Source organism: Takifugu rubripes, chromosome 15 (assembly GCF_901000725.2).
Source record: "Takifugu rubripes chromosome 15, fTakRub1.2, whole genome shotgun sequence".
Lineage (NCBI taxonomy): Eukaryota > Metazoa > Chordata > Actinopteri > Tetraodontiformes > Tetraodontidae > Takifugu > Takifugu rubripes.
Window position 1 is genome coordinate 1,788,753 of NC_042299.1, and position 23,056 is coordinate 1,811,808.

General features: G+C 46.9%; 1 protein-coding gene and 1 long non-coding RNA gene across 2 annotated transcripts in view; both read right to left on the reverse strand.

The window, feature by feature from the left end:
• Positions 1-605, reverse strand: part of LOC115252687 (RNA-binding Raly-like protein) — a 199,980-nt gene extending 199,375 nt beyond the window's left edge. The window contains exon 1 of the mRNA XM_029848582.1: positions 214-605. The gene's annotated coding sequence lies outside the window, so the exon portion shown is untranslated. The remainder of the gene's footprint in view (positions 1-213) is intronic.
• Positions 606-19,602: 18,997 nt separating this feature from the next.
• On the reverse strand, positions 19,603-22,316 carry LOC115252695 (uncharacterized). The gene is made up of 4 exons (XR_003891016.1): positions 22,281-22,316; positions 20,635-20,803; positions 19,933-20,031; positions 19,603-19,662 (listed from the first exon to the last, which is right to left on the reverse strand). It is a non-coding gene; the product is annotated as an uncharacterized lncRNA (long non-coding RNA).
• Positions 22,317-23,056: the final 740 nt, after the last annotated feature.

Here is a 23,056-nt window from a genome sequence, read left to right on the forward strand (position 1 = left end):
AGCCCAACAACAAGCAGACTTTTCCGCTCTTAAGGAGCCGAGGGAAGTTTTTAACGAAAAGAGCCCGAGGCCCCTCCCGTTCCCGGGAGAGACGATCCGTTCCTCCGCCAGCGCCGGCTTAAAACAAAACGAAAGTTTTCTTTTTGGGTTTCAGCTTCTGAAGGCTGCACCTGGAAGTGTGGGGAATGTTTCAGGAAGACTGGAAAGACTCACCGAGAGGCTGTCCCGCGATGATCCGGGCGTTCTCCCCGGCCACGGCCGCCCGGGCGTTCCTCTCGTTCAGGTACTGTACGAAGGCGTAGCCCTTGTGCACAGAGCAGCCCACTCCAGTGGGAACACAGCTCAGCTAGGAGAGTCCTAAAGAGCACCGAGGACAGAACTACTTCCTGCTAAGAGTGCTCACACGGCAGTGGAAGCACCTACGGGGAAGCTACTGCTTCTCTCTGAATGATGCACACAGAAAATTAAGCAGTTTCTTTTTTGAGGAGATTATGAGGCCGTGCGCTTTTGCAAACTCAACGATGAAATAATGTTTTGGTAACGGATTAAAAGGTAATCTGTGCACCTAAAGACAGTATAAATCACACACACGAATGGAAAATACGTGTTTTCTACCCCTCTGATGTGAAAGAGATGGAGGAAATCTTGTTTTTAATATTCAGTTTACGTACTTTAAAGACAACAGGGACACAATGTTCTGGTATAATTCAGGTTCTGAGGCAACAGCTCTTCCTGCCTCCATAGTCTCACGTCCGTTAGCATACGTTAGCGCGCCGATTCGAGGTCAACCGAGCCTTAGTGGGGGGGGCACACAGGGAAAACCAATAAAGAAAACACACCGCAACGCAAATCTGACCTAAAGGGGGTTTAAAGTATCATCAAGGTCTTGAAAATTGAGGAATGCAGCTAAGAACGTCTCCGAATGTGTACAGTTCCTTTGCATGTGGGCGGAGCTTCAGTAAAGGAACCGAACTCCACGTCAGCGTCCCCGTAAAACAGACGCACGGGGAGGTTTGTCTTTGGTTTCCTGGAGATCTGGAGCGAAACATAGTTGCCTGGAAACCGTCTTTAACTTTGAATGCCTTCTTCCTCTAAAGTGGGAGGAGTATAATCCAATAACTTTTTTTTTTTAATTCAGCAAAGGCATTTCTGCCGCTCATATTTACCAACAGGTGTGTTGTCACAGACGTGGGAGTGGATATTCGTAATAACGTGATTCTCCTTCAGGAGCGGCAGAAAAAGCTCCTGAAGCTGCAGCGCTGCTGCAGTGGGCTTAAATGACTGAGATGTTCCATCCACTAGCTTGACTGAGAAGATCATTTAAACAAAACTATGCTAAACTAATGCAGCGGGAGGCTTTGATTCGGCTTTTGGTGGTTTTTGTCGTTCTAATTAAATCAGGATGTTGTTGTCATTAGCACTCACGGTTACAGCTGCAGCTGGCAGGAGTTTAAATGTGGAAAAATGAGCATTTTGTTAGCGGATGCTCTGCAGGAGAAGCTACGTTTCAGCGGCCCTGCGTGTTCCATCAGTCAGGGACATTTGAATCGATGCTTTTTCAGCTCCCCACAATCAAGAGTTTGCACAGGGATGTTTCTTATTTCTAGGTGCTCCTGGGAGGCGCCATGTGCTCAATAATGTGAATTGTAAAAGGGTGACAAGCAATTTTTTGGCTTCAAAGACTTGGCAACGCCTCAGTGGAATTTAAATGACTTTAAATTTCCACAGGTTGCATTTATGGACTCGCTGCGCAGAAAATGAAGGAATATTCTGCCATCAAAGAGGGTCATTTTTCCAATTATATGCACTCCGGTCATGCACATTTGAATACAGCTGAATGTTTTTATGGTTTTCAGGCTGGCGGGGAAACGTTCTTGGCGTCTCCTCTCCTCTGGAGGTGTCGCGTGGGGGGGGGTCGACCATCCCTTGCTTTCCTATCACCCTCCTCCGGGTTGTGAACATATTGCCGCTGGTGGGCCGCCAGGGTCGGGGCGGCGCAGCTCTGCCCTCGTTCTGCTGAGAGACACAGCTGGCCCGGCCGGCGTTCGCACAGCCCGAGCCGCACAATCAATCAAGTCGGAATTTCATTAATTTCCTACGGAGGTGAGCAGCCAGGGAAGGCGAGCGCGCCAGCCAAGAAACATCTGGACACGGCGCCGCTCCACGTGGCCGCCGGGCTTGGGCCAGGAGGCCGTTCCAGCGTCCCCTCCGTTATTATTCATCATCCTTCGGCCTGCCTAGAGCGCGCGGATCAGAAGTTTGTTGTTGGGTTTTCCTCATGATGGAACAAACATCCCAGAAGGACCCAGGCTAACGTAGCGCTAAGCCTTGTCGGTCAGCGAGGGCAGCTGCTGTGCGCTTCACGTCTCTGAAATTGTTGTGACGTCCTGGCGGAGTCTGAGCTCCTCACAGGCGCCGCAGCCTTTATGAAAACACACAAATATCGTTCCTGTTTTGTTGGTCATTCCGACAAATCCACGTGTGTGTAGAGCTGTCGGAGGGACGCTGATGTTTGGAGGCCCCCCTCCGATGATACAAATCTCCTTTGTATCATCACGCAACTCCCTCCCGCTGGCGTTGCCGGGCTAAATGTTCAAAGGCAGCAGAACGCAGCGACGGGGGGGAAATATTAAACTTGCACCGCAAACTTCAAAGCCACTTCAAAAGCTTCTTCATGCTTCAGCGCCTAATCCTCAAAGTGCTACCCGGGATGGAGGCGCACCGCCGCGCAGGACGCGCGTTCTCACCGCGGGCGGAAACGCGGCGGCCGCGTCCGGCAGCGTTTGGATGGTGCCGGAGAGCGCGGCGCATCCTGCAGCTACATCAGGTCCTCAGCTGCGGCGTGGAGAAGGAGGAGGAGGAGGAGGAGGAGGACGGGAAAATACCAACCATCCGAAATATAAAAACACACAAGCCGCGTCTGGAACCGGCCATGTCGCGTCACGCAGAGATGGATCCGATCAGATAACCTTCAGATAACATTGATAAAGAAGGCTTGATGAAGCGTTTGTGCCAGTCCTGCGAAATAACAGCCACAGGTGCACGTTTATCACCTTTATTAGAGACATGAAGGTGTCAATCATGAACTCGTTCCAGATACCTGCGAGTGGGGAAATGTCTGTTCATCCTCGGTGACACAGAAAACAAAAAAAACCCAAGAATCAAAACTGCCCTCGTCCACCCAGCATCATCTAGAGGAAAAATAACATCCGTAAAAAGGAAAAAAGAGACTCGACACTGCCAGCAAAAGTACAAGCAAACCGAAAAAGGTGAAACACACAAAAAAAAACCAAGAATAAAAATAGAAACGACAAACCTGCGAGCTGCAAGAAAAGTACCAGGTTAAAAATGATTCCTTCAGATAAAGAAAAGAGGAAAGAAAGTCAAAGCAAAGGTCTGGATCGGTGAGGTCGACCCAAAATCACAAAACTCGAAGGCAAACAAGCAACACTGCAAAATGCAAACCAAAGCAACCACAACAACAAAAAGGAACAAAAATGTGGCGAGAAAAATGGGAATGTGGCTCAAAAGACAGTTTGGCGGTGCGAGCCGGGACGCGGTGCCTTTTCTCCAGATGTCAGCCTCCAGTTCTGTCATGTGACTCATCCGGATCCCACTTCCAGCAATGAGCGCGCGGCGTCGAACAGCTGATGCTGGAAGCTCGCGGAGTGAGAAAGCGAGTATCCGGAACCTCCCACACCGCCGCCTGCGCCGCCGCCGCCGCCGCGGCCGCGTCGCCCCGCTGCGCCTCTTTAAAGATGCGGGGCTCACGTGGCGTCAGCACCGCCGCGATGTCCGCGCGCTTCCGTTCGGTGGGAGCGCGAGGCGTGCGGGGGGGGGGGGGGGGGGGGGGGGGGGGGGGGGGCAATATTAATAACGCCCTGCGCAGTTTGACGCACGTACGGCGGGTTTAAAGGTATTTTTAGACGGGAAACGAACGGGTTCGGCGAAAAGGCTCGTGTCTGGACACCGTATTCACCCTTTTGCATCTCTAAGAGGGCAGTTTGACACGTAAAGGTCAAGACGAAGCCAGGAGTTCACGACATTTGACGTGATTGTGCCTCCACGTGGTCCCTTAACTGCTAGCGTGAGTCTAGTTTCAACACGTCCGCCGTCAAACCCACATCTCCTCCCCGGAGATGCTTCATCAGACCTGGTCTCTAACGGGGACAGTTGCTGCGTGACTGATGGACAGAGTCCTCCTGCTCTCTGAAGCCCCTCTGCAGCTGGGGCGGGGGCCACCTCGGCTCTGAAAATGGAGGTGGTCTGCACCAAATGTCTCTAGTCCAACAGTAAACCAGCACACGTCCCAGAGGGGACTATTAAACCGCCGCAGGCCGACTGTCCCACTTTAATCTCACGCCAGAGACCATTTCCAAGCATGTCGTCTTCACCTCAGGCGGGGGATCACTGGACACCCCCTGTCCCTGTGGGGGATGAAGACGAGCCACGTTCCTCCGGCGTTTAAGCCGAGGAAGTAAACAAAGAGCAAACAGACAGAACAGATCATTGGCAACAACGTTCACTTAGAACAGGGGCACAATTTAGAGCAAGCAGCAGCATTATAGCGGCGCCAAATGACTCCTTCATTCAGCAAATACCAGCCTGAGCAGAGCTGCTCACACTCCAGGGTCCTTTTCTTAATATGGCAGCGCTTTAAATGCACCTTTATTCTGCGGGAACCACTCCGGAGCTGCTTTGCACTTTCTTTTCCTGCCAATAAAGGTAAAGAGTAAACATGGTAGAAATCAGCAGAGCTGATCCAACACAAACATCTGTCACCGCGGCAACCCCGACACAAGCTAATAACGCTGCTCACTGCTGCTAATACCGCCCAGAAATGGCTACATTAGCCACATGATTGGTCGGCATTTGCCGTTGCTGCGGTAGAATGTTGGAATTTCATCCAAAACTGAAGGAAAAGAAGAGCGTTGCTGCAAATCTGAACCTTTGGTTTCGTCCAAAACAGCTGAATTTGTGACTTTACAGGACAATTTCAGCAGACCAGGACTTCTTTACGTTTCCATTCCCAACAAAATGACGGGTCATTTTACCGTCGCGCTGCTCTTTGAAGCACACGTTGTCTTTCTGCGTGACTGTGAAGCTAAAGGAGCGCTGCAGAGCGCGTTTTCTACGTGGTGATGTGAAGGATAAACGTCGACGCTAAAGTGAAGCTCTCACATCCAAACATCTCAGCTCAGCTCTTTCACAGCAGCCAGGTTGGGCTGACCCGTTTTAACCCTCCACAACAGCGGCGAGATCGTCAGAGATAGAAAATCCGTCACCTTCCTGAAGGAAAACACTCACGATTCAGCGTTCCTTTATGCTAACGCTGAAGGCTGCTGCTGCTTCGACACGACAGAATCTCCTTTCTGCTGATGCTCTCTGTCCGTGGTGCTGAACACCAGAACCAGGACCGGTTTACAGGTCCGCCCCTGTGGGCCTGACCTGCAGAAACAGGCCGAGGCGGCACCTATCTCCCCCTAGAGGAAGGCAAGTGTCACTACACCATATCTGACCGCCGCCGATGCTACTTTTGGTGAGTGCGATGCTACACAACGCTCATAATCTGTGGCAGCTAGCAGCGCAGCGGCAGAGATCGCCTCCCCGTCCACCTCATTTGCTAACAAATATCAGCTGGAGCGAGTGTCTTAGGCTATTAAGTGTAAACTTATGGATTAAACCCGTTCATTTATCATTCCTTTCATGTTGACGTCGTTCTCTTTCTCATCTTGAAGAAGAAAAATCAAAGAAGAAAAAAACCCAAAAAACCAACAGCATAAAATACATGAAAGCTAATTAGCTGTTTTCCTGGAGCTGGAGCTTTGCTAGCTTATTAAGTTACAATTAAAGTCACAAGAACTTGAGCTCGTCAGGAAATCGGGGTCACGTCGAGGTCAGAAAGTGGAAAAACTGTCTCCGGAAAAGCTCCGGCTGTCGGTGGCGGCGCCGGAAGAGGTGTGAAGGTTTCCGACGATTATCATCGAGGGTCCAGAGATGCCGGCTCACAGAGAGAGCTGCCTCGGAACGGGAGGGAAAGCTTCACGGAGGCCGAGAGGACGGTCCGATAAGGCGTCTTCAGTCCTTGCCAGGGCTTCCTCTGTGCTGGAGGAGTAATCATAAAAGGCAGGAACAGAGAAGGTTCGGGAAGAGTCGCCCTTTTATTCCAGCCAAGGCAAAATAGAAGCATCCGTCCAGCCGCTAGCGCTCAAAACCCCTGGAAGTTTAGGAATTATTAATGGAATTAAGCCTTAAGGAAGCTGAAGCCTGGGACAAACCCACGTTTCCCTTTTTTTCCCTTTGAAAAAAAAAGCCTTTTTTCTGCAGCAGCTCGTCTCCGGGGATCCGGAATCTGACTGACTGGTGTCAGCCTGGAGGGAGCGGCGGCGGCCGCCGGCGCCATGAATAAGTGAAATACGTCTGTGTTTTCTGCACGGCAATAATGTCTAAAGCCGGAGGAGGAAGTGGCCTCCATCTGTCAGCGGGGGGGTCGGAGCGCCGCCGCCCGCCGGCAGAAACCACACGTCTAATGGAAGAGAAGAAATATTATCGATACGGCGGCGTCTGTGATGAGAACATTTTACTATAATTCTGTATTGTTTTGACTCAGGATGGAGACGCCGCGGTTAGCCGTCGCTGCCCGTTTATTAGCAGGAAACCGCTCCGGCCGACGGGCGTCCGGCATGTTTGAGGGAGTGAGGGGAGTGAAGGAGTGGATGTGACACCACCTCTGAGGGTAACTGCGTAGAGCGTTACTATGCTGTAGTTTGTACACTGACTGCAGAATGTGCAGGCTAACAGCTAGCCTGGAACGTTCCCATTACCTTCTGGGAGCTTCCTATAGACAACAAAGCGTGTCCCAGAGGCATCCTGATGTGATCAACACCCGCTGACCCTCCGTGAGCTGCTGCCACAAACCGCAGCCACCACAGCTAATGGAGCTAGTCCCCTGTTTCCAGGTTAGCGTCTAAACACGCCTGTTCGCGGTGAGAGGAAAACATACTCACGAACAGAAGTGACCTCGGACTCTCTCTCAGAGCGCCGGACGCACTCTTACACTCTCGCATCCAGGTCGGAAAAAAAACAATTTTATGGCTTTTCCACAGTAGTAAAGACGTTCGAAACTAATGAGCAAAGAGCAAAAATAGATCAAAAGGTAGAGATTTTAAGATCTGGCAAATGGCAACATTTTCGACACTAGCGCGGCTCCGGAAATGCCAACTTCATTAGCGTCAAGCGGCCCAGGCTTGATGAAAACTAAGCCGCGATTTCAGGAGAAGCCGATATGAGAGGAGAGGATTAGCAGCCTGTCAGCAAGCTGCAGGAGAATTCAGGCAGAGCGCGGCGCTAGGTAGCCGCGAGGTAGCCGCGCGGCATCAAAGTTCGCCTTTATTACAGAATCTAATGAGGATTTGCACATGCAGCAGCAAGTAAATCGCCCCATGAGCGTCGCTGATAGCACCGGCTTTTCCGATCACAGCTTCTGGAAACACGTAGCGTCACCGCTAATTTTTAAAATCTGATCTGGCTCCGTTGATCGCGATCACTGACCCAGGAAGAGAAAATGCAGGAAACACGCTAGCTGGTAATGAGCTAACGATTCGAGCGAGCCAAGCACGATCCCTTCTTCCTGGCGCTAAAACAGGAGGAAGGCTAATTAGATTAGCTTCACTGATTTCTTCTGACATCGCAAGGTTGAGGTTTAGCGTTCGGATAACCGCAGCGCTACAATATTCAAATTCTACGTCATAATTTCACTTTTAATGAGGCGCCAAGTCATTTCTCCGTGGTCGCCATGGCGACCATCGCCTCGCCGATCGCTGTTACACCGCAGACGGCGGGTAATAAAACGCAACCGCGCCGGAAGCTAGAACAAACCCGACAAACTAAATTAGAAACTTTTTACAGGTGTCTGGTGGAAAATTACAAAAAAAAAAGTGTTGGTGTTGGTGTAGCTAGCGTCGATATTCCTTTAGCGTGACAGCAGGAGAATGGAAGGCAACGGCCGTCGATCGTCAGCGGTGATTGTAAGGAGCCGCCGGATCGACTCCGACAATCACCCGCAATTAAATCGATTGGACGAATCTCCAATATGGCGGCGGCGAAACAAAGAGGAGAGCGGCGCGATGAATGATTCACCCGGCGTATCGCACCTGTAATTTGGTTTGACAAGCTAATGAGGCTGCGCCGCGCTGCATGCTAATCGGCGTGCTGTATGCTACAGTTCCGGCTACTGAGGGAAAATAAAGAGGAGGGCGCCAAAAAAAGCTGATCTGGATTAAAAACAAAGGAATAAAAAGTCGCGTTTTCATCCATCTGTGAAATAATCTCACATTTGTTCCCATCTCCGGCTCATCTGGAACATCTGTCCAGAATCGCATCCCATCTCCCTTCTCCAAAACACCCTCCCCCCCTCATTTTCTTTCATTTCATTCCAACTCTCAAATCCATCCATCTGGATACGAGAACGCTCCGAGATTCATGTCCCGCGCTGCAGCGGGCCCCCGGCGTGTTAGCGCTGTCTTTGGCGCCGCGGCGTCATCGGACGTGATGGAGATGCTGGGACCGGTTCTGCGCTCAGGTGGGTCGGAATGTTTGAGGTTTCGGGATTAGAAATAAACTCCGCATTTGAAATATCCCGCTGTTCTCCGGGTCGCTCCCCTGCCAGAAATGTGATCACAGCGAATTGAATCTCAGTTTCTTCGAGTTTTACTTTTAATGTCGTTAGCTGAGTTTTGGAAATGCGTGTGTGGACTTAATGCCGTTTCTGGAAGCCATGAGCCGCTCCGCTAACAGGTTTGACCTGAATTATATGAATGGCTGCTTTAATATTTGCCTTAAAATGCTAATGTTAGAAGCTAATTCCTCAGTCTCCGTTGTTATTTATTCACTCTTATTTGATTAAACCCTCTCCCCTCAGATCAGGGCTCCAATAACGGAACCGACCACCAGACGGTGTTAAGACGGGCACGCAGCTAAACTTTGGGATCTCATTTCGCTAAAAGCCCATTATCGTGATCCCTCGGGGGGGTGCGGGACACGTTAAATTCCAAACAGAGCAAAGCTCCGCGCCCTCTGAAAACCGGGACAAGCTGCTCAAATAAAGGCAAAAGCACAAATGCTGCGACCTGTTCGGCCTCATCGGGTCTCGATAACGGACCGCCGGGAACCCGGACCAGACGAACCCGCTTCGGATACGTCTTGGTTTGGGGAGCTTCGTACAAGAACATCGGCTGTTCCACCAGGAGAAGAAGCCCAAAAGTTCCTCTGGGTCACATCAGGACAACATCTGGTTGAGCCACCATCTAAAAACTGGAGATTTGGGTCTATACCACTATAACACACACACACACACACACACATCAGTATCAGGGTTCCAAATCCTGTTTCTGTTTCTGCCAGCTCTTCCTCCAGCGATTACCCCTCATCTTGCGCATGTCCCACCCTGCTGAGGCAGAGCCGTACTGGGATGGAGCGTTACCGTGGCGATCCAGCTCAGTGGGCTCCATTGCCTCGGCTGAGGAGTACGACAGTGTGAAGTCCCGCAGTGAGCTGATGTTTGAGAAACAGTCTGGGAGACACGGACTGGTGACCCGAGTCACACACGCTGCCAGGACGTTTCCAGAAACATTTAAACACATGAGATATAGAAGCATCAGTAGCTTCATTTGAGTTCTGAGCTTTGGTGTCTGTGTGGAGCTGTGAAACCACAAGAAGAGGGAGGAGCCATCAGCTGTACGCAGAGATCAAGCCGGCTGTGGATGGAGCCACTACATCATTAAACACATGCGCAACAAGAACGACCACAATGAGCTCAGAGGGTTCAAACAGAGTCCTCAACCCAAAGTCTGATTTAAAAAGATCAAAAGTGGCGTAAATGTCTGGTCCTGACAGGAGAAGGATAACTGGAGCGGCATCGCTCGTACAGTAGACCGACTCTGCCTCTTCCTGGTTACCCCGGTGATGACCTTTGGCACCGTAATCATCTTTCTGAGGGGAATCTGTAACCAACCTCCTCATCTGCCCTTCAAAGGAGCCCCGCATGACTCCAGAGAGGAGAACCCACGCCTGCTGTGATGCACACACACAGCCAGGGCTTTTTCCATCGCCATCGTTTCTCTGGGGGAAATGTTGCATTTCTTTATCTTAATAACAACAAATCTTTAGTTTGTTCTATAGGAGCTCCATATGTTTAGTGTCAAAGACTTCTTAGATTGTGTTCATTGCTGGCACATAAAGAAAAATGCTTTGATTTTACTAAAGTGACACAAACCCATCTCAACACTGTTTTTTATATCCTCTATATTATTGTGCGTAGTCTGTGTAACTGTTGTGCTTTATTTCTGCTGGCTTCTTTAATGGGATGTAAACCAGCCTGACATAATACCAGTTGGGTACTTTATTTGATGTTGCCAAAGGTTTAAAAACAGCCTGACAGAATAAGAAATTGTGAAAATTTAGAGGATGAATTATACCTGGTGGGATCTGATCTTGAATGGCAAATTTTAGAGTATTTTATAGGGAAGTGAAATAATGTTTGGACCTCTTATCAGGCAAAGAGAAAGTTGTTAAGAACTGCTCTAAAAACACCACCTCAGGGGGACTATATCCAAATCTCTCCCTTTACTGATGGGACGTTGAAACGTCAATACGCGGATTCATACATTTAGAACTGGACGTTGCACCAGAACTGGAAGCGCGGACTGATACATTTTTAACAGCGGTCCTGCTTCAGCCCTCCGGGGTTTAATAACAAAATACGAAAAATACGAAAATTTTAATTTTGGAAACATTGTTGTCGGTTGTTCAACTTGCCGGCTTTCGCTAAATTGCTAAATACGCGCTAGCATGCATGTTTTAAGCTATGGTAGCGGTATGTTTTACCATGCCCGCGCCCTATAATCCGGAGCACCTGATGTATGTGTTAAATACAGAAATAGCACCCGTAACTGAGGCGGCACCTTTTAATACGGTGCGCCCTTTGGTCGCGAACATACGGTATATAGAACATAGGGCACGTTTGGGCGTGATATCACTCCGCGTCTGCGCAACGACCACAACCTCCTATCTTTAGTATTGCTGCGCCAACTGGTGGTCTTTTGGGTTGAGGATAACGGTGATCTATATGTAGCTATATGTAGCTATAGCGTCATTGGCCTCCACTCCAGCCACTCCTGGTAGTTCCTCAAAAACACTGAGTTTCTAGTGGATGCACAATCTGTGGAAGCCAACATAGAAACTTCTGAAGAGCCAAAGTTCTTGCAACAAAAATATAGTCCCCAATTAGGTTGTTTTGTTATCACACGACCCCGTCCCCATTATCATAAGAGAATATAAGAGAATGAGTGGAGACAGAAGAGAGAATGAGACGTTTTTGGCGCGTGTTGCTCTTGATTTAGTGTTTATTTTTGCAGTAAACTTAAAGGAGGCCTTTTCACTTTATGTTTGATTAAATTTAAGCTGATATTCCATTCTTGACATCTTTAAATTTACAGTATTCATGGGAGATTTATTTGGTCATTTTGCTTCTTTTTATTTCCTATTTCCCACATTCATTCATAGTTTATATTAGACTGCAATAAATCCTATAACATTGAACAGACTGACTAAAGTCAAATGACCTGCGGTTCCCACCGATAGCCGTCATTCTGATGGGTTTTTGCTGGCTGCAGCTGAAATATTCCAATGCTCCATGTCACAGAGACAGTAAATACTAAACCCTAAAGATTCTGAAGGCATGATGTAAAATATTAACGTATAATACAGACATTTGAAGAGACAATTAAGACAATGTTTCCATGCTTCTAAGAGTGGCCGAGGAGCCATTTAGAACTTTATAAAGATGCATTGTGTGATACCAGGAACTAATTTAACTTCAAGGCGAAGCTGCTTCTGCTTTGTCGACCATCGACTGATCTCCTGAAAGTCCACCAGCGCTTTTTAAAAACTGAATTTTTCATCTATGGAGGGAGTAGACGGCAGATGTTTCCACAGATGCTCTTCACCAGTGGTCAGTGAGTGATGCAGCAGATGAGCGGGAGTTGACTGGCTTCAACCAGCTACTGTCTCAATGTCTTCAGCCCATAGTGTGGATTCTCTACGAGATCAGACAGCAGCTTCACTCCTGAATCCTTCAGCTGGTTCCCACTCAGGTCCAGTTCTCTGAGATGGGAGGGATTGGACCTCAGCGCCGAGGCCAGAGACCCACAGCTGATCTCTGATAAGCTGCAGTAGTCTAATCTGAAAAATGCAGGATGAGGTTATACGGTGCAGGTCTGCATGTTATCTGCATCAGTACTAAACTTACTTTAGTTCTTAGTTGGGTCAGACCTGAATTCACGATATTACAAGGAATTTTTTTAATGTGGTGCATCACAGCAGTGTTGAGAACAGCCTCACTTCACCATCTTAGCAGCTGGTATATAGGTAGAAAAATGAAGACTGACCTGAGCCTCTCCAGTTTACAGTTTGGACTCTCCAGTCCAGAACAGAGCCGCTTCACTCCTGAATCCTGCAGCTGGTTCCAACTCAGGTCCAGAACCCTCAGATGGGAGAGGTTGGACCTCAGCGCCGAGGCCAGAGAGCCACAGCTGATCTCTGATAAACTGCAGCGCTCTAATCTAAATAAAGATGGGAAACTTTTATAAGGTTATAAGTGAAACCAGTATTCATCTGAAAGGTTAATCAAAGGCATGATCTGTAAATATTTAATTTAGTTACAGGTTAAAAAATGATAGTAATATGTAATTACCACAATTCCAACCTCTCAGGTTTGCTCTGTTCCAGAGGAGAATATATATTGTTCTGGCCGTCACTCTTCCCAGGTTCTCCCACCTCTTTCCCTCCCATCTCATCATGGAGATCCATCTCACCTGTGGCTCATCTTTAAAGGCACAACCTGTCTTAGATGACTTCCTGTCTCCCTCACCATCTCCCTCCTCGTTGGCTGGTGTCTACCAGGCACCCTCACCTAGTTTTGTCTAATTTTGGTTACCATCTGTCGGCTTTTTCATTGTCCTTAAATCAATTTATCATGAATAAGTGGTCCCCGTGTGGCCCTCCCTCCTGAAGGAACTGGGCACAACACACACACTCAGAAAGTGTGAGGACCCTCGGATGGAATAATGGACATTTTTGAGAATGGTGTTTACCTCAGAGTTTCCAGTCGACAGTTTGGATCCTGGAGAAAACCACAGAGCAGCTTCACTCCTGAATCCTGCAGCTGGTTCTGACTCAGGTCCAGAACCCTCAGATGGGAGGGATTGGACCTCAGCGCCGAGGCCAGAGAGCCATAGCTGATCTCTGATAACCTGCAGCCCTCTAATCTAAATAAAGAAGGGAAACTTTTATAAGGTTATAAGTGAAACCAGTATTCATCTGAAAGGTTAATCAAAGGCATGATCTGTAAATATTTAATTTAGTTACAGGTTAAAAAATGATAATAATATGTAATGACCACAATTCCAACCTCTCAGGTTTGCACTGTTCCAAAGGAGAATCTATATTGTTCTGGCCCTCACTCTTCCCAGGTTCTCCCACCTCTTTCCCTCCCATCTCATCATGGAGATCCATCTCACCTGTGGCTCATCTTTAAAGGCACAACCTGTCTTAGATGACTTCCTGCCTCCCTCACCATCTCCCTCCTCGTTGGCTGGTGTCTACCAGGCACCCTCACCTAGTTTTGTCTAATTTTGGTTACCATCTGTGGGCTTTTTCATTGTCCTTAAATCAGTTTATCATGAATAAGTGGTCCCCGTGTGGCCCTCCCTCCTGAAGGAACTGGGCACAACACACACACTCAGAAAGTGTGAGGACCCTCGGGTGGAATAATGGACATTTTTGAGAATGGTGTTTACCTCAGAGTTTCCAGTCGACAGTTTGGAAAGTGGAGAAAACCACAGAGCAGCTTCACTCCTGAATCCTGCAGCTGGTTCTGACTCAGGTCCAGTTCTCTGAGATGGGAGGGATTGGACCTCAGCGCCGAGGCCAGAGAGTCACAGCTGATCTCTGATAACCTGCAGAGCTCTAATCTGAAAAATGCAGGATGAGGTTATACGGTGCAGGGCTGCATGTTATCTGCGTCAGTACTAAACCTACGTTAGTTCTTAGTTGGGTCAGACCTGAATTCACGATATTACAAGGAATTTTTTTAATGTGGTGCATCACAGCCGTGTTGAGAACAGCCTCACTTCACCATCTTAGCAGCTGGTATATAGGTAGAAAAATGAAGACTGACCTGAGCGTCTTCAGTTTACAGTTTGGACTCTCCAGTCCAGAACAGAGCCGCTTCACTCCTGAATCCTGCAACGGGTTGTAGCTCAGGTCCAGAACCCTCAGATGGGAGAGGTTGGACTTCAGAGCTGAGGCCACAGAATCACAGCTGGTCTCTGATAAACTGCAGCCTCTTAGTCTAAAATAACAATTATTTTGAGAGAAGACAAATAAAAATCAACATGTACCAGAGCAAAACACAGCTTGCAAGCAACAAACCTCTGGTCCTGCACCGGCTTATCTGCCGTATGCTCCTATTTTGGGTTCTTTCAGGGCGGTTGGACAAGATCTACAGCGTATGTAAAGTGTGTGTAGGTCAAAACACCTTCCAAGTTTGTGAGACCACATTTCTCAATAGCACTCAACTCTTGTCAGGAGTTGGGACAAAGCGACCCACTCCTGATAGCTTGTGGGCGATGCTGCAGCGGCCCTGCAATCCCTACACTCTCTGGTGAAACCAAATCAAAGGTTTTAGACACTGCTGGATGCTGGAAGGGTGGCTATAGTCTGGACGCATCATTCCCCTGACTGCACATTTCTCCAACAATGATTGGCAGCTGGTGTCACTTGTTCTCCAGATGAGAGAAGGAAAGAGAGCCCCCCCACAGTGTGTTTGATTGCCCCACTGCAAGCTCAATGCTGCCAGAAAACATTGCAGGAGCATCAATTCCCCTCAGGGCATCAACAAGGACCTCAGGAAAAGGTGCAGCTGCCACCTACTAGAGACAAGCACACTGAGCTGAGATTCAAAGCCCTCTCCTCCCAAGAGAAGAGCTTGTTTGTTGGAGGCTCTTCTGGGCGATACCTGGTGCCACAGCTCCAGCTCAGCCCGTCTCTGGAGTTGAGGTGGAGCTTAGCAAGTTTCATGGTTCTCCACCACTTCCTCTCACTGAGGACCTTCTCAGCTGGTGGTTTCTGCTCCACCTTCCAAGTTGAGCAGGTGATACTTCTGCATTCCTGCCACCAGTGTCTCTGCAGAAAGACTCTTCTCTACTGTTTTATATTAGATTGTATAAAATTAGGATTTTTGGTTGGTGTCTTAGATGTTGTTGACTAAGAGCAGGTTTTTCTTTAATAACAAAGAAAGATTCGATGAGAAGAGCAAATGTATTATTTTATGAGCTACTTCCACTACTATTATATACACATACTTCCATATTGTCTTAGATTGCAAGCTGCATTTATTGCATCGTTCATAGAAAGTCATATTTGTGAGGAGAAAAACTCAAATAAGGTCATTTTCTTTAATGACCATTACAACAGAAGGAGGTGATGAACAAACAGATTTATATAAAAATGTGTGAAAACTTATGGATGGAAACCTTTGTAAAACGGTTGCATTGTGTAGAATCGGTGTAGAATCAACTTGTTGACTTCTGATTTGGACTCCAATGGAAGTGAGGTGCAACAATTGTGGATGCTGAAAGCTTCAGATCTTCATGAAGGTTTCTGTGGTTGGACTGACCTGCTGCCCCTTTAAGAGGGAGGCAGGTTTGGGCTTCTGGCTGGAATGAAGCCACCTAAGATGAGAATGACTGCAGGCTTTCGGTACCAAGGTTTAACAGGGTGCTCACTTCACACTTGGGCTTTTCTCTTTTTTGGGATGGCTTTTCTCAGTAGAGAAGGGGCATGGCACACTGCAGCAGCTTTCTTTTTGGGGTTTCTAGTTTTCCTTCTGATCTTTAAAAGATAGGAAGAACCATTTTTGATTGGTCTGAATGTTTGGGCGGTTTTGTGGCCAGCCTAAAATAAAACAAGACAAATCTACAACTGATACTTCCTTTCTAGTCATTGATGACCATCCTCACATGGGACAGATTTCCACAACCAATTTAATACTGCAAATCTGTCCTGTGTGGTCTTTTTTCTGAGAACTGTAACACTACGTTTATAACAAAGATCAAACATGGAAACATTTATTGTCTAACTAGTTACACCTGGGAAAGTACTGGATCATCTCTGACTGACCTGAGAGTCTCCAGCTCACAGAGAGGATCCTGGAGAGCACCACAGAGCAGCTTCACTGCTGGATCCTTCAGCTGGTTCCTACTCAGCTCCAGAACCCTCAGATGGGAGGGATTGGACCTCAGCGCCGAGGCCAGAGAGCCACAGCTGATCTCTGATAAGCTGCAGTCCCACAGCCTGGAAAAGGAATAAATGAGGCAAATAAAAACACATTTCTAAATCTGAAAATGAAGAGAAAAGCAGAAAATGTAAAGAAATTTAGAAAAGACCAACAGAGGCCTCCTGACCTGAGCGTCTCCAGTCTGCAGTTTGGATGCATCATTGCAGAAGACAGGAACTTTACTCCGGCATCTGTCAGGCTTTTGTTCCATTTTAAGCTCAGCTCCCGTAGATGAGAAGGGTTTGACGTCATTGCTGAGGCCACAACTTCCCAATGACTCGTTGAAAGAACATCATCATACAGTCTGTTGTGTATGAAACAAAAATAGTGAGTCAAACTTTGGGATTTCTCATCAACTTATCTGAGAATCTACCTCAACACAAATGTAGCTCATTTCCTGGAAAAGCTCAATTCAACACCGTAGAGCAACAGTTTGAACGACCATCAGATCTGAAATGCAACTGAATTATTCTCAACATTTGTCTTATTTTAGAACAGCTCATAATTACTCAATATTTAAAATGATTATAGCAAATGGTTTAAAGAAACGTGCATCTTTTTATCTGTCTATCGGCTCTTTGGATATTTTGCATTTCATCCAATTTGTACGATGGTGCGTCAAGTCTTAATTCAGCGATCCGATCGATGACATCAGAGTCTCTGGTTGCATCGATTGCCCTCAGCTTCTGTTATATCTGCCTGTTTCCCTTCAAATCATTTTCACTGCACCTTTTGTTGCTAGTGATGAAGTTGCCACCTAACGGGTGTGGAAAGGCTCAAACAACTTTGTGGGTCACATAAAGGCTCCAAACGGAACCGCCACAAAGACCTAAAACACCCATTTAAACCAATGAGGCCGGCTGTTTTTACGTTGAACAAATGAAGCAAAATAGTCACGTGTCATTAGTTAAAATGTGTTTTTCTGTCGTTTGAATACGATGTAAACAAACAAACAAAAGTGATTTAATGACATGACAGTAATTTCATGATAGTCAGTTAACTTGTGGCTCCTATTATTCCTGCCTTATGTTGGTTTGTCTGGATTGACCTTTGAACTTATATCCAGCCAGTGTTGAACATTTCTGGATGAATTGTTGTTGTTTTTAATTTATGGACGCTGCAATGGAGATAAAGAATTGAAGGAATGACCACTGGAGGGGGTATTGCTACCTGACATGATCCACTCGCTTGATTTAAACGTCGATGTCCGGCCCCAAAAATCTTTACTTACACGGCCTTCCTGCAGTTCCTCACAGCTGGAATCAGGCGACGTCGTCCGTCCTCTGAGGTTTTGTACTGCCACAGGTTCAGCTCATCCAGAACCTCCTCTGACATCTGCAGCAGGTAGGCCAGAGCTGAACAGTGGATCACTGACAGTCTCCTCTCTGATTTCTTCCCTGACTTCAGGAACTCTTGGATCTCCTGATGGACTGACTGATCCTTCATCTCCATCAGACAGTGGAAGATGTTGATGCTTCTGTCTGGGGAGATTTCATCACTGTTCACCTCCTTCAGGTTGTTGAGGACCTTCTGGATGGTTTCTGGGTGGCTGTTCCTCTGATCCAACAGTCCACCCAAGATCCTCTGATTGGACTCCAGAGAGAGACCATGAAGGAAGCGAACAAACAAGTCCAGGTGGCCATTTTCACTTTTGAGAGATTTCATTAGTGCTCTACTGAGGAAGTCATCAAGAGATGTGACTGGATCATGATGAAACAACCCAACAAACCAGGAAAAGGGGTTTGGTTTAGAATATTTTAGGAACTTATTTATAACTGCTGCGTCTTTCCTGGTGTAACGGTGGAACATGTAGACGGCAGCCAGAAACTCCTGAACGCTCAGATGAACAAAGCAGTAGACTGATTTCTGGAAGATCACACTCTCTCTCTTGAAGATCTCTGTACAAACTCCTGAGTACACCGACACCTCGGAGACGTCCAGTCCACATCGCTCCAGGTCTTCTGAGTAGAACATGATGTTTCCTTTCTCCAGATGTTCAAACGCCAGCCGACCCAACTTCAGAAGGAGTTCTTTATCAGCCTTAGTCAGTTCCTCTGGTCTCTGCTTTCCTCCATACTTCTGCTTCTTCCTCTTTATCTGAACCCTCAGGAAGTGTGAGTAGAGGTCAGTCAGGGTTTGGGGCAGCTCTCCTCTCTGGTCTCTGGTCATCATGTCCTCCAGAACTATAGCAGTGATCCAGCAGAAAACTGGGATCAGACACATGATGTGGAGGCTCCTGGAGGCCTTGATGTGTGAGATGATTCTCTTGGACAGATCGTCATCACTGAACCTCCTCCTGAAGTACTCCTCCTTCTGGGAGTCAGTGAAGCCTCGTACTTCTGTGATCCTGTCAACACACGAGGGAGGAATCTGATGGGCTGCTGCAGGTCTGGAGGTGATCCAGATGAGAGCTGAGGGAAGCAGGTTCCCCTGGATGAGGTTCACCAGGAGCACGTCAACTGACGATACTTGTGTGACATCAGAGATGAGCTGATGCTTGTTGAAATGCAGTGAAAATCTGCTTTCATCCAGGCCATCAAAGATGAACAGAAGTTTCCAGACAGTCAGATCTTCTGCTCTGATCTTCTGTAATGTTGGATGGAAAACATGAAGCAGTGAGAGAAGACTGTGCTGCTCATCTCTGATCAAGTTCAGCTCCCTGCATGAGAGCGGAAGCACCAGACTGATGTCTTGGTTCTCCAAACCTTCTGCCCAGTCCAGACTGAACTTCTGCACTGAGAAGGTTTTTCCAACGCCGGCGACACCGTTGGTCAGAACCACTCTGATGTGTCTCTGTTGCTCAGATAAGACTTTGAAGATGTCCTGGCACTTGATTGGAGTGTCCTGGATGTTCTTCTTGGAGGTTCTCTCAAGCTGTCTCACCTCATGTTGTGTGTCCACCTCCTCACTTTGTCCCTCAGTGATGTAGAGCTCAGTGTAGATCTTGTTCAGCAGGGTTCCACTTCCTGCTTCATTAGTTCCTTCAGTCACATGTTCACATCTTCTCTTCAGACTCATCTTATGACCTTCTATCACCTCCTGCAGATCACTTCCTGAACATAAGTAAACCAATGATTTCCATCTATAATAAATCATCAACACAACTCCAAATTCATGACATCACAAATTAAATCTCATATTGAACAGTTTTACTTTGTTTGGGCTTCATTTCAGCATCTCCAGATCTGCTTCCAGATTGTGAACAAGAGGACTCTCCTGGTGGAGCTGCCTGGTCCCAGTTTGATAGGATGTGCTCCCCCCTCTCACTATGAAACACATCTCTATTAGTCCTTTGATTTATAGGATGAAAGAACCTGATCAAGACTCAATATTGTTCCAGCATTTATGTCTGAATTCATCTTTCAGTTTAAACCTGATTCTTGTTTCTAATCAACAATATTCACATTAAGTCTGTAACTATATGACTGTCTGAGGTTTAAGTGTTAAACATCTCCAATAATAAACTCACAACCTGCTGCTGTTAATGTGACTAACAGCTGGCACACAAACACATCATCACGCTTTAGTTTTCTTACATTTCCTCTGAACTCAAGTTTATTAATCTCTCTAAGGACCGGGCACTCTTCAGGGACACCCAGCTGGGCACTGTGGACTCTGCTCTGTCCTCGTCCATCCTGAGGAAACATCAGAAATAGTGATGAGACTGTGATGAAGGTAAATAATCTGTAGAGGTTGTAGTTAAATAATCCCAATTCACTGCATTTTTATCAAACAGGAACATTTCTAATACATTCTGGATAACAACTGAATCAATAAATCAATGATGTCTCTGTATCATTTTCATGTTTTCAGAGTTTAAGCTGCTTTTTTTAACTGTTCCCTGCAGTGAGAAAAGAACTGGCACCTTTTCCAGCCCCTCATCCTGCAGCACTGAATGTGCTCTAAAGTTCTTTCCAGAGCAAACGTCTCTGCACTTGCAGCAACATGTTGTAGTCATGGATCCGTGAGGAGAACCGGATACAGGAAACGCCCCCACTTTGATCCCAAAACCCAACTGGTGGCCAACGGTGGTCCGGCAACGACGGGGACGCTGGTCCATCGGGCCGACAACACTGGTTTTCCACAGGCCAACATGGTGAAAGGACTGTGCACCGTTTCATTTTAAAGAGCTGAGGAATTTCATTTTTCACGATAGTGGAGGCTAATACCCACAAAATGATGTTTTGTATGGTTGTGAAATGTTCTAAGGCAGAGTTATGTGGTTCAGAAAACCTTACTTTAAAGGTGAGCCTTGAGGTCTGATACCGAAGTTTTCAGGGTTCCCCTTTGGACCTGTCGCTCTTCATGGACACACAGCTGGACACTGTGGACTCTGCTCTCTCTTCCTCTTCCATCACACATTCGCTCATTTTTAAATGTGAGTCTAAACGGTTAAGCAGGAACAGTCTGCTGACACAGAAAAGAAGATTAAAGAACATGATTCTCAGCATGAAGACAAGCAGAGGTCTGTCCAATGACGTATTGTCGGCTCATTCACATCCAAATCTATTATATGATGTCACCCTGTACATCATACAGGCCACATATATATTGGAAAAAAGTTTTGGGACATCTTAAAAGTTTACACCATGTTAAATATAAAATAGTTGTGGAAAAAATGTTTCTCCTGGGTGTTTCAGAAGGTGCGGTGGCATTAGACGGACGCACACAAATACAAATTAAATCATTTTTTATCTGGTTATGGTTTACAAGAAAACCTAAATTCTTTCAAGATGTCAGTTCTCAACATTAAATTCAACAAATAAGATGAGAATGCATTCAAAACTAAACAGAAATACGTCATCACATCATCAAAGTGGGTCAAATGCAGCATCATCTTCTGTCATCTCAGACAGGATTCCAAGAAGAGGATCTTCATTTTCAACAACGCACCTTGACATCTCATCATGGCTCGTCTGTCAGATTACAAGCAGCTTTTTTTGATCAGGCGCATCATGTTTCTCACCAACACATGATGGTGCTGGAAAAAACATCTGTAGCCTGACCTAGAGGTCAAAACTCTGCATGGCGTGCACAGCTACTAGTTGCAGCTGGTGGTTGTGGCGGAGGAGATCCCAAACATATCTAGCAAGCTTGTTTTGGAGCAGAGCTTGTCCACCACCTCTGACCCCACTCATCACAGAAGTCCCACCATATCCATGGCCAGGTGTGTTGGCAGCATTGGAGCCAGCCTCAGGAAAAAGGTGTGTCAATATCTCAGAAGTGATGATCAAGTTGCCACGACCCAACAGAAGTCAAGCAACCCAACATGCTGAATAGAATAGATGACACACAGCAAAGGGCAAAAAACACCCAATTCTGCTCAGACTAATCTTATCTGACCACATGTACAGGACCAAAAATATCAAAACACCATGGGTTTAGGTTTCGTTTTCTTGACTGCTTCATTCAAAACAGAACACATTTCATAAATCCATAATAACACATTCATATTCCACAAAGACCCAGTTGTTAAAACAATAAAATGGAATGCCTTGATCTCTCCCTCTTTCCATACTCTCCTTTTTTAAATAAAGGACTGATTGTCCCCCTGGTGGAGGGACAAAGAGAGGAGGCTAAAACTTCCGCGTTTGTGTCCCTCTTTCCGTGGATTTTTCCACTAACTGCAAATAATATTGTCGACTTATTGTGAGTATTAAAATGTGCTTCCTCAACCTCTAAAATGTTGGCTCAGGGTTAGCGGAAAACGCAGTTAGAGGAAACACGCTACAAAGTTTGATCATCCGTCACAACATTCCCGTCGACCAGCCGCAATGTGCGTCCGAAACACGCGCACGCTCATTGCGCACACGCAGCTTATTAAGCCGCATCTCGCAGCGGAACATTGATTCGAGACGACAGCAGTGAAAGAACCAAATGCTACCTGAATATTAGAGGTTTTCCATCAGGGCTCGGTCAGTCCAGATGGAGCCCGAAGTTGAGAACTTTCACTTCCGCTTCTTCTTCCTCTACACGTCACGTGTTCGTGTTTTGATCGCGTCATATCCAGCACACGCGCCTCACTACAGAACAATTTGGTCCACGTTTGAACTGAAATACTGGGAAACAACTGGAGTTCGTCTGACAGATGTTCGTTTTTGGGTGCGGAATCAAACTGGGTCAACCTTTTGATCTATATGATTCCCTCTGGTTCAAAGTGTCCCCTATAGGATATTGACAGTACTGACCTTTTGGGGGCTGCACACACCTCTTAATGGTGACGGCACCAACGGAGCTGATCCAGTTGTCATCAGCTGGCCAGTCTGACTCCAGCTCATTTGGGGAAATTTGCTGATCTGGAGGAGAAGCTTTGAAAACTTGACGGGCTGGGGGGGAATGACTGTAATTTTGGAATCAGCGTGCCAATTTGATTTTTAATCAGAATAATTTAGAATAATTTCAACAGGATATTTTCAAATGGTTCCCCAGTGGAGCTGCCAACTGAATATGGTGACCTGCTCCTACACACAGAAATCCGATGGCTCAGCAGGGGACGGATTTTGCTTCCTTTTTTGTCCCTTTTGAGTGAAATAAAAGAGTTCATGCAGTCCAGAGGGGAAGACGCCGCGCTGCTGGAGGACACTGACTGGACACTGGACCTTGCATTTTTAACGGACATTACTGGGAAACGGAACAGTTTGAACTGGGAGCTGCAAGGCA